This window comes from Podarcis pityusensis (genome assembly GCF_964106645.2).
Source record: "Podarcis pityusensis genome assembly, chromosome: 7".
NCBI classification, from domain to species: Eukaryota; Metazoa; Chordata; class Lepidosauria; order Squamata; family Lacertidae; genus Podarcis; species Podarcis pityusensis.
The window spans coordinates 23,216,675-23,225,544 of NC_138031.1; positions in this window are offsets into that span (position 1 = coordinate 23,216,675).

Here is an 8,870-nt window from a genome sequence, read left to right on the forward strand (position 1 = left end):
TTTACATGGTACTTTCTTCTCCCCATCGTTCACGGATCTGTGAACATCTTCCCTGAGTGGAGTTTTGCAGCGGTGGTGTGATCTTGTCCTTCTGAGGACAAGGTCACAAAACTGAGCAGTTGAAATGGCGAGAGTTAAATTTCAAAATGTTTCTAATGCAAGTTTATGAGCAAGAGTTAAGGTTGTTGTTGTTTTTAAAGTATCCCCTTTCTACTATTTTGACAACATTTTTATCCCATTTTCTCTCCAAGGGAACAAACATGTTTTTGCTCTTTTCATTTTATCCACACAAAATCCCTGTGTGGAAGGTTGGACTGAGAGTGACCAGCCCTTGGTCATTATGGCTGAGTGGAGTCTCTGTGGTCCTAGTCCAGCCCCCTAGCCGCTACACCACACTGCCTCATCATCACTGCTGATGAAGTAAGACATCTTGTCTTGCAACGGATCTATCACCATTTCGTGTGCCACAAAAATTCCAAGTTGAATGTCAAAAGGAAAATCTGAAGGTGTGTGAAGTTTGAATACTGAAACTCTTCCAGATGTGGAATTCTGTGGCAGCTATTGTTGAAATCAGGTTCATCTAGAAATCCAAATCATGCACAAAAGCTAAATTTGGGGTTCTTTAATATGCACATGGTAGCTGCAGCAGGGAGAATGTATTTGCTCCTGTCTCAGAAAAAGTAACATGGCGAAGGCATTATTACTACACTTGATCGTTGGTCACACATCTCAATGCTATGAAGAGCAAAATACAAACAGATTAGAAGGGCATATTATTTGCAAGGGAAGATGCCTTTCCAATTGTTTTCTGCTACCGAAAATTCACATGTTCTTTCAGTGAGGACAGAATGACAGAAGTTCAGAACAAGTCCAGATGGTGGCTAGAATATCCCATTTTCAATTTCAAAGACTGGAGAAGCTGCACAGTCAGTGTAAGCCAATGGTGAGATACTAATGGCCCTTCAAACACTGGTGGACTTCAAGGCCCATCAGTCACAGCCAACATAGCTAATGGTTAGAGATGGTGAGAGTCTCACAGGTTATGGAAAGGCCACAGGTTCCCCATTCCTGGTGTAAACATACTGAGCAAATGAGGCTTTCATTTTTTCCGTGCAGATTCTCCGACTGGAATCCTAAGCAGGCATTTTTCTGGAACTGATTGGATTCAGTGGCATATAACATACTAGAGAATCCACATTCTGTTAGCAAGATGGTTGACCCAACCATAATGTCAGGCAAGAGATAGTATGTTGGGTCAGCACAGTTTGACGCCTGCTCCCTGTATCAGTTTGTGTAGGGATGCACTTGCTTTACACTGCTGCTTTCTGTACCGCAACACCCTAGCTGGAGTGAAAGAGCCAAAGTCCCTACTACCTGGGAGATTTTGTTTCAACTGAAATGTCACAGCGAGGTGCTGCCAGGTTGTTTTGGAGTAGAGAGGAGTTATGAGACATCCCCACCACATGGCTTTCCTGATCAAAATTGTCACCGCTGCAAGCTGATGTTTGCAATTTGGGAGAACACTTTGGGGCAAACAGCAGCTTGCAGTTGGGTGCAAATTTGCAAGGGAAATGCACAGAGGGGAAATGTTAAAAATCCTTCTGCACCAGCTGTTCCTCCAAACAAATGCAACTGCATTTTCAATTTTCAATGTTGGCAGAACTATTATGGATCTGCCCTGTAATGTGTAGTCAGAGTCATGCTGAAAAGTAAACATGAGTTCAATGGGCATTATTCCTAATCCCAAGTATGTAGGGAGTGTAGCCTAGCTCTTAGAGCCTGGGTTGAACTATATAACACAGTAACACAGGGAGGGAGGGAGGAATCCTGTTATGTTTTATAAATTGACATTTTAGAAGTGAAATGAACCACCAGTGCATTTAATATTGCCTCTCCAAAGCTACTTGAGACTTGGCTTCGCCTTTTAATTGCCTTAGAAGAAACCACAAGAGCAACTGTTTGCTTTATTTCACTACAGCAACTGGAGAAGAGACAATGTTCAATTGCTCGGGTGTTTTTCTTCTTCCAAAAATGCTTTAGAAAAAGAATGCTTTTAAGGCTTGCTTCATACGATCCTTTTTGTACTTAGTTACTTCAAAGTAGTCAAAACTATTGCCTGGCTCAGTTATGAAAAGCACATAAATGTCTAATTTGGAGCATATCCCTTCCAAAGAAAGAGCACAATCCTTCCCCAGCAACAAATTACATAAGTGTGAAACCGCAAACTTCATGGTCTTTATAGATCAGTTGTTCACATATTGTAATTTATTGACCAACCCAGACTGAAGGCTCAAGTTGGCTATGAAAACCAGCCCTAAGGTCTTCAGAGGAGGTCCTTCTCATAGTTTCACCATTGGAAGATACATCTTCTATGTGGAGATACAAGAAAAGGTCTTCTCAGTGATGGCCCCCTGGTTGTGGAGCCTCCTCCACTCAGAACTATGTTGGGTACCTACTTTTCTTTCATTTTAGCAGCAAGTGAAAGCACCGTTTGTTTGCCCAGGAATTTGTAGGATATCAATTCAAGTCAGTTCATGCCTGGAAGTTGTAGACTGCTTTGTGACTTAAATGTTGTCTTTATGGTTTTCATTGTGCTTGTTTTATCTGTTCTGGTTGTTACTACTACTACTGCTACTACTGTACTACTACTACTACTACTACTACTACTAATAATAATAATAATAAATTTTATTATTTGTTCTCTACCAATCTGGTGGGTTGCTGCAGCCATTCTGGACAGCTTCCAATAATATATAAAAACACATCAAACATTAAAAATATTAAAATTCAGTGGACTCTTTAACTGAGGTTTCTTTTAATTGACTTGTGTTTTAATTACAATTGTGCTCCAACCTGAGATCAGCTATGATGGAGGGCAGAGTAGAAGTATACTAATTTAATAACACACATACATTCCGTCATAATAGATTAATCAGATTCATTGAAATTTCGCAACCCTGTCCATATTCAAACCCCAGTGGCTAAATCAAAAAGTGGATTCTTATCTTTATTAGATAGACTCTTATAAAATACCATTATGAACTGGCACTGGCACCCAATTAAAGTAATCTTAGTCAATTAAATCAAATGTTTTAATTGATGGTGGAATCACAGCTTCTAACTCCTACTGGACTCACACTGGCCAGGATGGGAGATACGGGTCAGATTGTTACCTTTTTCTTCATTTTTACTCACCAGTTTTTTATTTCCTTTTTTCTTGGTTCCAGTGTAAGGGGAAATAATTTCGACTACACCAGAGCTAGTCTAGTTTTATGCCTGTTCTGGGGACACACCTGGGCAATTAGGGGGCTTTAAATCAGGTGACTACGTTGAGCATAAAGCCCAAACTCAAAAGGAAACAACTAGTTAGAATGCTTTGTAAATGCTAAGTCAGCAAAAGGCATGCCTCCGCTGGCATATTATTGCATTTCAACGGTTTTTTTAATGAAACTTGTTTCCAAGTGAGCATGCTTAGGAATACCACAGCCTTAGAGAGACAGTATGATGTAGCAGTTTCAGACTAGGACCCTAGGAGATCAGAGTTCAAAAGCCAACTTAGCCATGAAACTCACTGAGTGACCTTGGGCCAGTCACTGCCTCACAGCCCAACCGACATTGCAAGGTTGTTGCTGTGGTGATTAAATCAGGAAGGGAAGAAGAACCATGTACGCCACCTGCTGCGCCTTGGAGAAAAGGGTGGGATATAAATGCAAAAAATAAATAAATCTGACTTGTGTCAATATGGTATGACTGAGGCAAATCAAGTTCCTGCAAAGAAGAGGATTGCCATCTGCCCACATCCTATTAGAAGGTGGTTGCTGAAAGGACAGGCCTAAGTGAAAATAGTTGCAAGATCCATTTTACACAGGAAAAGAGTTCTTTTTTGGCTACTGAGGCTTTGCTTTCATTTTGACATATGTGTCCAGGATTACCTAAATTTAACCTGTGATCTCTGGGCTCCACAGGCCGTTCTAGGCACATAATGCTGTCTATGTCTTGCTTAATAAATCCCTTCTTTAGTCTGAGAGACGTCAATTGAACAAGCCTGAGCTTATCTGATGTAGTTACCTGTAGCAAAGAGCATTGATTGCTTTTTATTTTCTTTTTTAATCCTGTTTTCTTCTTTTCCGCCCCCCACCCAAAAACCAGCCCATTTCCACCATGTCAGACCTGTAATCCATAGGGTTTCACCTGGGCTTAAATCCTGACACTTCGGGAAAGAGAATGGCTTCCTTGCATTCATTCACAAAAGAGGGAGAATGAGTAAAATAGCTTCATGTCAGCATTTCTTGCAACCCACAGTCTTTTTGTATTGCTTGCAAAGCTACTGTTCTTTAAGGGAGAGGGGTGGCACAGGTGCCATTTTGGAAAGATGAAACTGGAATAAAATAAAGCAAATATTGGTATCACCAAATCCATATTTCCATACCTAGAGTATCCTACCTATAAAAGAAAAAAAAAGCACCAAAATTGAGCCTGGAGGAAAGTTCTGCTAGGTATGAATGCTGGGTGTAGTAAATCAAAACCTAGTATCCTTACATAGTGAGACTTACTGCCTGCGAAATCAATTAAATATTGCTAGTGACAAACAGCCGCCATGTCCGCTGACTAGAGATGGAGGGAAGAGACAATCCCAACCAGAGACGAATGGCGAACCAAGTTGATGGACTGTGCTGAAATGGGAAGCTCAGAAATCAAGAAGACAAGAACTTTTAAAAAAGAATGAGAAAAGTTTATAATTTATTTACGAGATCATTGTAAGCAGGTTAAAACATTAGCAGGGTTTTAACCACACTTGTAAAGTAATGGAAAGTATGGATGATTTGGAAGGATAAAAAATTGGATAAGTATTGATATGCAGCTGTAAATATTACCATTAGGACCCATGGAAGGGGTGAAGTCGAGATTCAGAATAATCTCAATATTTGGATTTTGAATTGTTTTTTGTTGTATGTTGATGATAGATAGATAGATAGATAGATAGATAGATGATGATAGATAGATAGATGATAGATAGATAGATAGATAGATAGATAGATGATAGATATGAATGAATTGTAAGTGAGAGACGAAAGCCAAAACCTATGAAGGAACCTTCACAAGTGCACAGATGCTTTGAAAGGGTTTGCATGCAATACACCCGCACAGAAATGCTCAAGTTGCAGACAGTATCAGGGAAGGATATGCAGACCGTATGAGTGCATCTCCACTTATCTTTCAAAGAGGGGAGAAAAGTACCTTCTCTGCTTTCCATCATTCCTGTTGATTGTGGCTGCCAATATATTCCCAGTGTGCTGAGATCCTTTTGCATAATCACCAAGCGCTGGGATTCCATGGCAACAAGGTTGTTTGAAGGGATCCCATCTTCAGTGAACACCGCTCCAGTTGTTTCCACAGTTGTGTAGGAATTCTGCAGAAATGTCGTTGGCTGAAATAGTGGTGGCAGTGCGTATCTTGATCTCCTACGATCGCTTCCGGCCTGTTGAATTCTGCCACTTGTTCAAGGCATTGCACAAAATGGTGCCTTAAATCTGTGCCCAGAACCTTGACAACTAAGCTGGCAGTCTTTAATATGATCCAACCTGACAATAAAATCCATGTAAGTTATTAGACCACAGAAATGTCTATTAGTCCTCCTGCCCACACACATGTTTGTGTGGGCTATTTGTGTCACATGGACAGTTCAGAAAGAAGGGGGAAAGACTTATTGAATAACTGTCTTCACTCCTATAAATAGGGCTGGCTATTTTGAGGGGTCCAAGTTTGAGGGCTCCCCTGGCAAAGTCTGCCAAGAGTCCCATAACTGCCCACTGGTAAGAATGAGAGAGGGGCAGAGGGCTTTCTGGCAGTTGATAGCAGTAGTTCAGTCTGTGCCAGCAGTTCCAAGCTGCCTGCTATTTTAATGGCCCACAGTGCCCTAAGCACCAGAGCATTGTGGGAAATTTATAATTGGTGGATGGCTCACAGCTCTACTGCTGCTGCTATTAGTAAAAAGTAAAAACCAGGTGAGTGGCTGGCCTGCATATTTATTTATCTCTTTGTTTATTCCAGTGTTTTTTTTTCTAAAAAAATGTTAAAGGGTACTCTCATTTTCCTACTCATATTGAAATACTGCGCCTCAATGAGGCCAAACCTAGATTCACAAAATGTTTAGGGGTATGCGTACCCCCAGAGAAAAAGCACTGGTTTATTCTATTTCTGTAGCTGCCCCTCAAAATATTTACTGTATGTTTTTTTATTATTTCATAAGATAATGCATTTGGTAAATTTATTGTGAGCCACTGGTGTGTATTTGTACAAAAATACGATGTATAAACATTTTAAATAAAATATTTAAATGAGCTATCCAATCAGCTTTAGATTTATTTTCAGACCTGTGTTGTTTTCATCGTGGATTGTCTTGGTTGGTTTTTATTGCTAGCCAACATGGGAGTCATTGTGGCGGAGAGGCTGTCTATAAACGCAGTCAGTAAAAAATGAATTAACATCTCCAGCTGGTCACCTGGCAGGGATCCTTTCTTGTCGCAAGGAACAACTAACAGGGGTGGCCAACTCCCAAGAGATTGCGATCTACTCACAGAGTTAAAAACTGCAGTGATCTACCCCCTTTTGGGGGGTTTGGGTCAAAGTTGTTGGGTTTTTTTCAGGGAGGAGGTAAAATGTTGAGTTTTTTTAGGGGAGCCACAGTTGTTCAGCTTCTTTGGGGGGAGCCAGTGATCTACCACAGAAGTCAAGTGATCACAATCTTACCTGTTGGACATGCCTGAACTGGGTGAATGGCCATTTGCAAGCTTGCAAACATCCTCCAAGAAAGGCCGTGAAGTTTTATTAACCAACGCTTTCATGGTTATCCCAATGAAGCAGGATCTAGGACGCAAAAAGAATCCCTTTGCATGTTCCAACATGTAGCCCTCAATGCCTGAGACACACAGAGGCAGAATCATAATGTAAACATTCTCCTTTCCAAAGCAAAGCTAATCACAGTGGCACCAATGCGAAAAAATATGTGACACGGCCTTGATGAAGTCTGTTCTCAAATGCAGATGTGATGTATTCAGTCCCATTATTCTATCTGATCTTTGATTTTTAATCACCTTGTCTAGAATGAGCTGTTTAAAATATACAATATATTACTTCAGAGAAAAAGGAGGTCATTATTTTCTCTCCCTCTTCCCCTAGTGCCCAACAGGATAGACAAAATAAAGCAATGTAGCACATACAGTATTTGACTTGCAGAATTAGCTTTCATAGGATGTGAAAGTGACTAATAATAATAATAATTTTATTATTTGTACCCCATCCATTTGACTGGGTTGCCCCAGCCACTCTGGGTGGCTTCCAACAAAAATAAAAGCATAATCGCTTCCATTCGTAAACATCATAAATGTTTTCAGGATGTAATGTTATAAATGTTACTATTCTACTTGTATGTGGCTTTAGACCAGGGCAAGGGAACTTGCAGCTTTCCAGACATTGTTGGATGGGATGATGGTAGATGTAGTCCAGCAATATCTGGAGAGCCACCAGTTCCATATCCCTGCTTTGGACAAATTCACAGAGGACAGGTCTGTTAGCATTAGCTTTTTGTCATGATAGCTAAATGGATCTTCCCTATTTAGAAACTGTACCTCCAAATATCAGTTACTGGGAGAGACCCAGTCACACGGTTGGTCCATCCTACTACCTACATTGACTAGCAACAGCTCTGCAGTTTCATTTAGGACATTCTCTGCTCTACCTGGAGATGTCAGGAATTTAACTGAACCTGGAACCACGTGCATGCACATACATGTAAACTATGGCCCTGTCACCTTCATGTCCTGCTTATAGACTTCCCAAAGGCACTTACTTGGCCAGTGTGGGAAATGGAATACTGTACTAAATGTCCCTTGGACCGATCTGGAATATGCTTCTTCAGGGCTCATGTTCTAGACATGGAGCAGTGTTAAGTTGCTTCACCTTATCCAGGGATGGACAGCCAGATGTTGTTGGACTACCACTCCCATCCTTCTTGACCCTAGGTGATGCTGACTGGGGCTGGTAGGAGTTGAGAGTCCAACTGTACCTGAAGAGTCACAACTTCCCCATCCTTGACCTAGTCGGATGTCTTGAGCAATCTGCGATGAACAATTATAATCCTTATGGCTGATTTATGTTGGGCACCATAGTTGTAGCAGCTGGAAGGAAAACCATAAACAATGCAAAAAATTATGGTTGAGTTCTTGTAGCTCCTTTAATTTTATTCTTATGATCTAGGATATAACCAGCCCAGTGAAACTTCTGTATTGAAGCCTTATTGAAGAAATGATGGAGTGCACTAAGACCTGCACCAGCCATTGGTACTTCTAGGAGGCTGGGGAAGAGACTTCCCATCATTGCTCTCCCCAACATTTGCATTTTGATGCTGTCAGCCTCCTCTGGAGGAGAGATGTGGGAGACAGCTGTATATTGTCTACTTCTCTGCTCTGAACTGTATTCAAGCCAGGTTCCTTGAAGGGCAGCAAGACCCATACCAGAAACTTTATTGCTTTATATTTATGTACTCAAGCTTAGATTGTTTTTTTATTCTTTGGTAATATTGAATTTATTTTGTGTTTGCTGTTGATTTTTGGTTGTTTGGAATTTACTGACATGTTCTGTATTTTATATATATTTTCTCTGTTTTAATGTTTTGAACGTTTGCTGTAAGTAAAATCAAATCTGCAGGAGCAGGATTGGGAGGTAAGATCAAAAGACATGGGTGGGAATGTTGTTGGACTATAATCCAAACAATCATCGGGGATTATGGGAGCTGTAGTCCAACTTCCGGAGGGCAATATGGTGGCTACCTTGGACGCAGTGAAAGGCTTTCCACAACAAAGTAAGATCTA